This window comes from Sardina pilchardus, chromosome 16 (genome assembly GCF_963854185.1).
Source record: "Sardina pilchardus chromosome 16, fSarPil1.1, whole genome shotgun sequence".
Lineage (NCBI taxonomy): Eukaryota > Metazoa > Chordata > Actinopteri > Clupeiformes > Clupeidae > Sardina > Sardina pilchardus.
Window position 1 is genome coordinate 4,241,198 of NC_085009.1, and position 8,857 is coordinate 4,250,054.

Consider the following 8,857-nt stretch of genomic DNA (forward strand, 5'->3'; position numbering starts at 1 on the left):
TTATTTTCCTAGAAACGCACGGCGCGTTGTTGATTATCCCTTACAATGTTTCAAAGCTAAAAGCATGTCCTAACCAGACGCAATGCGAGCTAACGTTTAATTAGGCTACTGTAGAGGAGTCGACCTTATGGGGAGATACGGACACAGCAGATAGGTTTAAAAACCCAAACTCGGGGAAACTTTTATTTACTGTTAACTCGCAAGACAAGCATATCAAAAGTTCGCGGTACTCTCTGCACGTCATCAGAACACGACATAAACAGTACATAACAAGGAGGCTGCGATTGTAACATTAGCGTTAAAGTGAACACGTAACGACTGGCTGTGAATTATGTAAACTCAGGTGCCGCTACACATGCCCCCCCAGAATTCACAAAGACAGACAAGTTCATCCGGTGAGGAGGGCGCAGTGCCCGGCCAAATGTTCTCTGGCCACCAGACGCTGTGGCTGCAGGAAACGGAAGTGCGGGGCTTGTTGACTGTGGAAGCGTGGTAGCTGGGGGGCGGCCCCGCTATGGGGGCTGGGCAACCACCACCGGAGAGCTCAAGTCCAGATGAGCCGGTTTGAGGCGGTCCACGGACACCCGGTCTTGCCTACCCCCGATGTCAAGGACAAAAAATGTGTCCCCCGTTTCCAGCACCCGGAACGGACCATCATAGAGCGGACGTAATCACCAGGTACCCGCAGAGGCTGCCCATAGACCAACTCGGCAGCGGATGAAAAGAGATCCTCCTTGGGAGCAGCACGCAGACCTAACATCACCCAAGGCAAGCGATCCACCCAGCTGTCGTCACAGAGGCTCGCACGCAATGCGGCTTTCAGCGAGCGGTGAAAACGCTCACACAGTCCATTGGCTTGCGGGTGGTAAGCTGTAGTGCGGTGTAGTTGCGATCCAAGGCTGCTGGCGACGGCAGTCCATAACTCTTATGTGAACTGCGAGCCACGGTCCGATGTGATGTCAGAGGGGACGCCAAAACGGGCGACCCATGTGCCCAGGAAAGCCCGCGCAACATCTGCAGTGGAGATGGACTGAAGTGGAATGGCCTCAGGCCAACGAGTGGTGCGGTCAACCACGGTGAGCAGGTAAGTAAAGCCGTGTGATGGCGGCAAAGGTCCCACTAGGTCCACATGCACGTGGTCGAAACGTCTCTCTGGAAAGTGAAAAGGTTCCAGAGGGGCTTTGGAGTGACGATGTACCTTGGCCCGCTGACATTCCAGGCAGGCGGCGGCCCAGTCATGGACGTCCTTTTTGAGGCCATGCCAAACAAACTTCGCCGCCACCAGCTTCTGTGATGCCCTCCTGCCGGGATGGGAGAGGTCGTGAACGGCATCAAAAACCTGCTTGCGCCAACTGCTAAGGACAATAGACCGGGCCTGACCTGTAGAAACATCACAAAGCATAGTGACATCTACGCCGCTAAAAGGAACATCAGACAAATGAAGTCCAGTGATGGCAGTCCTGAGAGCTTGGACGTCAGCGTCGTGGACCTGGTCCCCCGCCATAATAATCCACGCCGAGATGTACCGCTCCCGCAAGACGACGAGAAAGACAGTCGGCCACCTGATTGTCCTTTCCTGCCACATGACGAATGTCTGTGGTGAACTCAGAAATAAAAGAAAGCTGACGCTGCTGCCGGGCAGACCATGGCTCCGAAACCTTGGCCATAGCAAAAGTCAAAGGCTTATGGTCCACAAAGGCAGTGAATGATCGGCCCTCCAGCATGAAACGGAAATGTCGAATGGCCAGGAAGAGGCCAAGCAGCTCCCTGACAAAAGTGCTGTACTTCCTCACTGCTGGGCGCAACTGCCGGCTGAAAAAGGCCAGCGGCTGCCAGGCACCATCGACCAGCTACTCGTGGACAGCTCCCTGAGGTGCGCCAGGTGTTCAGCCTTGGAAGTACTAGCCACGAGGATGTCATCCAGGTACACAAAAACAAACGTCAGATCACGCAGAACACTGTCCATGAGTCGCTGGAATGTCTGGGCGACGTTTTTTAATCCAAAAGGCATTCCGAGGAACTCAAACAGACCAAAAGGAGTGATCACAGCAGTCTTGGGAACGTCCTGTGGATGCAACGGCACCTGGTGATATCCACGGATGAGGTCCACCTTTGAAAAAATGACCGTACCAGCCAAGCGAGCAGAAAAGTCCTGAATATGGGGAACAGGGTAGCGGTCGGGTGTAGTGGCCTCATTCAAGCGACGGTAGTCAGCGCACGGACGCCATCCTCCACCAGGCTTCTGGACCATATGCAAAGGTGAAGCCCAAGGGCTGTTAGAACGCTGTACGATGCCCAGGCGCTCCAGCGTCTCAAACTCTGCCTTGGCAATGGCGAGCTTTGCAGGATCCAAGCGCCTAGCACGTGCATAAACAGGAGGACCAACAGTTGCGATGTGGTGCTCCACACCATGTCTGACCGCACCGGACGAGAAGGTGGGTTGGGTGAGGGCAGGGAATTCTGCCAGGAGGCGTGAAAACTCATCAACTGCAAAGGTGCTGGACAGGAGGGATGAACTGGAGCTGCTGCGCGTGCAAGGGAGTGAGGAGAAAGTCTCGGCGTTGACCAGGCGTTGGTTCTTAACATCCACCAGAAGGCCATGAGCACAAAGAAAATCCGCACCCAAGAGGGTTGTGGACACTCTTGCCACAACAAAGGTCCAGTCGAACTGCTGTCCGCCAAAACACACCATAGCACTGCGCTCACCAAAAGTCTGGATGGAGCTACCGTTCGCGGCCTCCAAGACGGGACCCCGCTTACCCTGTTGAATGTCCAGGTCAGTAGCAGGCAAAACGCTTACCTGCGCACCTGTGTCACAGAGGAAACGACGTCAGGATGCAGCATCAGTGACAAACAGCAACCCGCCTGAATGGCCGACACTCATTGCCGTAAATGAGCGCCGGCCCCCCCGTTTCCCGGTGCCTTGTAACAGCAGGGTGGGCGGCACTTCGTAGCCTTAGGTCCGAAACGAGCATGCTAGTAAAGGCCTTGCTTCCTCTGCTGTGCTGCAGCGACAAGAGCTCCCTCTGGTGGTGATGATGATTCAGCAGCACAGTGGTGTACAGCCGCCCTGCAGTACTGCATGACAGAGAAAAACGTATCTGCCTCTTTAGCCAGGTCGCGGGAATCTGTGATGGAGGAACCAACAAGGGCAGACCTCACCTCCACTTGCAGCTGCTGAAGAAAGAGCTCCTTGAAGAGGAAACAAGGCTCATGGTCGCTGAGGAGAGACAGCATGTGGTCCATGAGTTCTGAAGGCTTTGCATCACCCAAGCTGCTCAATGAAAGCAAACGACGTGCACGGTCGGAATCGTTCAGCTCGAAAGTCCCCAGCAAGAGCGTTTTAAGGCGGTCGTATTTACCTTCTTCCGGCGGATTCTGCAGCAAACTCACAACCCTGACAGCGACCGAGCTACCCAGGGCTGCAACGACATAATAATATTTCGTTGCATCGTCAGTTACCCGTCTGATCGTGAACTGAGCCTCCGCCTAAGCGAACCACACGTGTCACGTGTGCATGTGTCACGGGGTGACGAATAGGAACAGGAAGAAACGTGTCTGTGTTTACCCGGACCGATTTGGGTGCTGCTCACAACAACAGAATTGCCCCGGTCTCATGAGTGTGTAATGCTAGACCAGAATTGCGACAGTCTCATTAGGGTTTAACGCTAGACAGGTGGGCAGCGGGAAACAGCGAGCCAGCTGATTGGGGGGAGACAGCTGTGGGCAATGCTTTTAATCTCTGACTTTGAGTCACACAGCAAGCGGGAGAGCAGGACGAAGACCCTGGAAAGTTTCGGAGAGTATTCCAAGACTGGGCTGAGTGAGGAATCTTGTAACGCGGCGGAGGACTGTGGATTGCCGTGGGCCGTCAAGCTACGGAGGGACGAAAAGTCCGGATACTATAAGCTAAGTGACCTTTCCTTTCTCTCGGAGTATTTGCTTGAGGACCCGGGACTTACGTGTGTGTGTGTGTTACATACCGCCTGTTCGTTGCTGCTTTATTGAACATTGAGCCAACTGCTGTTACACGACCAGGGCCACTAGCCTGCCTCTCCCTGGTGTGTTTATTGAGTATCGAGCCCACTAGCCTGCTGCTTTCCTGTGGAGTGTATGAACATTGAGCCAACGGCTGTTACACTGCTAGGCCACTAGCCTGCCTCTCCATGGTGTGTTTATTGAGTATCGAGCCCACTAGCCTGCTGCTTTCCTGTGGAGTGTACGAACATTGAGCCAACTGCTGTTGAACTGCTAGGCCACTAGCCTGCCTCTCCCTGGTGTGTTTATTGAGCGTCGAGCCCACTGTTGCTAATAGCCAAAGCCACTAGTCTGCTGCTTTCCTGTGGAGTGTACGAACATTGAGCCAACTGCTGTTACACTGCTAGGCCACTAGCCTGCCTCTCCCTGGTGGGTTCTTGAGCATTGAGCCCACTGTTGCTAATAGCCAAAGCCCGCTAGCCTGCTGCCTTTCCTTTGGAGTGTACGAATATTGAGCCAACTGCTGTTACACTGCTAGGCCACTAGCCTGCCTCTCCCTGGTGTGTTTATTGAGTATCGAGCCCACTAGCCTGCTGCTTTCCTGTGGAGTGTACGAACATTGAGCCAACTGCTGTTACACTGCTAGGTCACTAGCCTGCCTCTCCCTGGTGTGTTTATTGAGCGTCGAGCCCACTGTTGCTAATAGCCAAAGCCACTAGTCTGCTGCTTTCCTGTGGAGTGTACGAACATTGAGCCAACTGCTGTTACACTGCTAGGCCACTAGCCTGCCTCTCCCTGGTGTGTTCTTGAGCATTGAGCCACTGCTGCTAATAGCCAAAGCCCACTAGCCTGCTGCCTTTCCTGTAGAGTGCATGAACATCAAGCCAACTGCTGCTACACTGCTAGGCCCACTAGCTTGCCTCTCCCTGGTGTGTTCTTGAGCATTGAGCCACTGCTGTTAATAGCCAAAGCCCACTAGCCTGCTGCCTTTCCTGTAGAGTGCATGAACATCAAGCCAACTGCTGTTACACTGCTAGGCCCACTAGCCTGCCTCTCCCTGGTGTGTTCTTGAGCATTGAGCCTGCTGTTACTAATAGCCAAAGCCCACTAGCTTGCTGCCTTTTCGGTGAAGCATATGAACCCCCCCCCCCGCCTCGAGCCTATCTAACCCAGTTCTGACTCTCCCTCTTCCCCCCCCACCACGGCCTGCCTCGCCGTCCCCCTCTCGACTGTCCTGGACGAGTTTGCTTGGTGTCCAAACCTGGTAGCCACTGCCCCCAGAAGGACCGGAGCCTCTAGTTTTACGTGTGAAGAGAATTGTGTGCCGTGTCTTGTGCTGACGTGTGTTTGTGTGAAGTGTTCCGGAGTTGCGGATTGGGAGACCTGCTTAATCACCACTTAACTACGAGTGTGAATCTACGTGTGCTGGGACCACACCCCCCCTGGAGTGACGTTGCTGTGAGCGTTTCCCTCCCCATCCTGCACTTTTTTCTTGAGCTGAGGTCCTGGTCCCCCTATCCTCCCATACGGACTGACTATACACAACACTTTTTAGAGACTTTCATACCAACCCAAAAATAAAGTGTATTTTTCTATTGATCCACGTCTCCCTCGGTGTCATTGGCGGGTGTGGGCTGCTCCTCACGGTAGTGGTTGATTGGCGCAGCAAGCGCCCCCTAGCGGTCACACATGTCCTTCCCAAAACTCCGGTAGTTTAAGTGCAACTGCGTTAGTAGCCATTTCAATAAACTCTAAAAATTACCGTCCAAAGAGTCGTAGGGGTCACCAGTGTAGAGGAGTCGACCTTATGGGGAGATACGGACACAGCAGATAGGTTTAAAAACCCAAACTCGGGGAAACTTTTATTTACTGTTAACTCGCAAGACAAGCATATCAAAAGTTTGCGGTACTCTCTGCACGTCATCAGAACACGACATAAACAGTACATAACAAGGAGGCTGCGATTGTAACATTAGCGTTAAAGTGAACACGTAACGACTGGCTGTGAATTATGTAAACTCAGGTGCCGCTACACTACATTGCTTGACAACGGGAGATAGAATCAGAGAGGGTTAAAGCGGAGCGGATAGTAGGGGAGCGCCGTGACGAATGAAACGGAGGACAAATGAAACATTGCAATTTTCTCCTAAGCCGTTCAAAATTGAAACGTCAAAATTTGTCACCAAGCACAGCACGCAAGCCTTGCCAGACCAGGGAAAAATCGTGTTGATATGTCACGCTGATCTTGAGTTAGACCCGACAAAGCATTTTGACGTGCGCCAAGTAAATGTTCTATTAGCCTACGCTGTTTTTTTCAAATATCAAGTTGTATTTATGGCGTCATGTAATGCTATCATGTTCAAACAATAGATGAATTGGTAGTGTAACTTATCCTACAGTATGCAATGTCAAAGTTAGTTAGTTTAGGAGAAAAACGGGTTTTGCTGCGAGGGGACAAATGTAACATGACGTCGTCTTCCGGTTGACCTTGTATTTTTAAACAAATATGTTGGGCTGATCAAGTGCTCGTCACTCAACATGAGTTAAATCAGTATAGTAATGATATAGCTATATATATATAGCTATGACTCCCACCGACCTCATTAATCCAAATGTGCATTTGAATGCAGCAAATATTATTTTAATATCCTAAAAATGTAACAACACTTACAAAACATGTCCCTTGACAGGTATATTACATGAAAACGTGAATAATGTTTACAGTTTCTTTAGATTTTATAATGTTTCATTTGTCCTACCCCAGCGATTAAACTGTCCCTGCCACTCGGGACATTTGAAACAAATGACCACTTCTGTTCAAACTTAAATTAGGCTACACCACAATCGTCATACATATCCTACCAAATATCACAAGAATTTAAGAGACCACATATGTGAGTTGCTGATCACACAAAAAAACGTTTATTTTTGTAACGTCGTCTTTGAAAACAACAACCGAAAATTGTTTCATCCGTCACGGCGCTCCCCTAATGAAGGATCTTTGATAGAACTAACGCAACCATCCATTTAGAACTAACGGCCGTTTGTCCTGCACTTAATAGAAATTTGTGGCGGAAAGAAGTAGTTCTACAAACAAGACAGTTTTAGCGATTTAAACGTTTACATTATAATGGGAAATTCAGCCGGCCAATGGCGAGTAAGCATATTTTTTTTATCCGCCAAAACATATTTTTACCCGCATTTGGCCAGTGGCGGGTGCTAATTTTAAACCCTGCTTCTTATAGTTCCCATATCTCAGTGAACTCTTGCCCTCCATCCCATCCCCTTCCATCCCATCCCTCCCCTCCAGTGTTGCCAGATTGGGCGGGTGCCCGCCCAATTGGGCTTCTTTAATATCGTTCGGCGGGGGGGAATAAGCTGTCGGCGGGTAAATAACATTTTGAGTTCAATGGTTCTCTATGAGAAAAACGTCATTGGGCGTTTTTTTGCTGAAGGCGGCGGGGTGATTGGGCGGATTTCAGTCAACCCAATCTGGCAACACTGCTCCCCTCTGTAGTTCCTCTATGGTTCCCACTTCATGCATAGCGCTGAGTAGCTGGTTCTCCAGTGTGACACTACCTTTTGGGTGGAGCTGTTCCTGCAGGGGCATCTGTGAGGATCACACACACTTCAGTTCTCGGAATACAAGACACATGCAAGACTAGCGCCATTGGTGTTCATGATCTTTGGCATGAATGTCAACACTGTCTGAACTCCCTCAAGCTCAGATCTCAGACCTCACTGATTTCCATGGTCCGCAGACTCCGTGTGTCTGTATTACTGTATTAAGGACAAGGAAAGTGACACACCTGCACAGCAGCTCACACAGCACACTGCTTGGGATTGCACACACTCACTGGATAAAACAAGCATCATTGGCCCAATCCCAATGACCGGACTCACAGACTTTGGTGCGCGTTCTCGCGAAATTCGTAAGGGCTTAGGGCTGTCCCAATGTGGAATTTCAAAAGGCGTGAGGGCTTGAGTACACACTTACCGAGCCCTTTCCGTGAGTGTGCATCTGTGCAGACTTCACAGTTCAAAGTGTTGTGACGTTTACTGCAGAGACCATAGGAAAATCCGGAAATTACAAAGGTAAACAGCAGCACGACACTCATGCATGGTGCAAATGTCTTAGTTATTAAATATCGCCAAGGTACATGTGATTTTGTGAAGTACTGTCCCAATCCCAAAAACCTATCTGAGTCCATGTGGACTCACTTAGCACCTGAGATCAATTAGGTCTGTGAGTCTTTAGTCCCTAGTCCTCAGGGCTCATATTGGGATTGGGCCATTACCCCCACAAAGTGAACGACTGCAGGGTTGTCCAGCAGGAAAAGGCCACACAGTGCCACCCACTGGACGACCAGCGTCACTACTCTCTTTTTGACCTCCACCAGCCCTGTGCCCTTGCACCATGCAGAGTGAAACAACCATTAAGAGTGTGACCTCTGACTTAACCAAAACTGCTTTTGATTTACCTTTAGAAACTTAAGAAACCTTAACCATATAGGGAAGTTCTATAGTGTAGCAGTTTATGTCTTACTGTTAACAATGGTCAGTCAGTGGCAGTTGTATTGGGCAGACCAGATAAACAAATGGATCTGCAAAGACAGCAAAACAACTCTCATAATGACTGTAAACACTAAGTGCATTTTTATCACATAAAAAATCAGAGCAACTTCAATCATCTACAATGTAACTTGTATATTTCTGAGTTTCACACTAACTGTCTTCCCACATAATGGCCTCTTCCTGTTCCAACACGAGTCCTGACCTCAACCAATAGAATCAATAAAACACCTTTGGGATGAATGAGAGTGGAGACTGAGAGCCACTCTCCTTGTCCAATATCAGTGTGACCTGACAAATTCACTTC

At 50.1% G+C, this 8,857-nt stretch overlaps 1 pseudogene; it reads right to left on the reverse strand.

The window, feature by feature from the left end:
• Positions 1–388: 388 nt before the first annotated feature.
• Positions 389–3,246, reverse strand: LOC134060503 (uncharacterized protein K02A2.6-like; annotated as a pseudogene).
• Between the last annotated feature and the right edge of the window lie 5,611 nt (positions 3,247–8,857).